We start from the raw sequence: 585 nt of genomic DNA on the forward strand, positions 1-585 counted from the left end.
CATTATGGATTCCACAGCCCTCCCCTGTTTTCCTCTCCTGCTTTTGCTCTCCATGGGGGTGATCTCCCTTTGTAAATAACCACCTCCAGGAGGTGACGGCTTTCCACCCGCTCTACAGCAGAAAAGGGGATTTCATCCCAGAGTTTCCCCAAAGATGATTCCCAGGAGGTTCTTACCAAAAAGGTAGCTCTTTGGGAAGTCACGGGGCTTTTGAATTTCACCCTTGAAAAGGATCATCAGCATCTCCTCCAGCCAGATAAAGCCTTTGGAGCAAGCGAGCCTCACTCCCTGACCAACTCCATTGGGGGGGTCTCTTCTCCCCTTCCCCAAAATGGTTCTGTAAGGTCTATGGGCAAATAACACCCGCTTCGGGCAAGAGGCCCTGAGTCCAGGCAGGAAAAGGGAGGGAGGGACACCAAGAAATGCCCCTGCCCATTGATGGGGTGCGATGGAGGAAAAGAAGGAAGCTGGAGGGATGCCCACCCTGCCTGCCCAGCACCAAATTAAAGTCACACACGACGCACATTCCCCCCCCTCTTCCCTCCCCACCCGCTCCGTCCCCGCCCCAGCTTTTCCCCAGGGTGG

Source organism: Eurypyga helias, unplaced genomic scaffold, assembly GCF_000690775.1.
Source record: "Eurypyga helias isolate BGI_N326 unplaced genomic scaffold, ASM69077v1 scaffold14487, whole genome shotgun sequence".
Taxonomy (NCBI): domain Eukaryota; kingdom Metazoa; phylum Chordata; class Aves; order Eurypygiformes; family Eurypygidae; genus Eurypyga; species Eurypyga helias.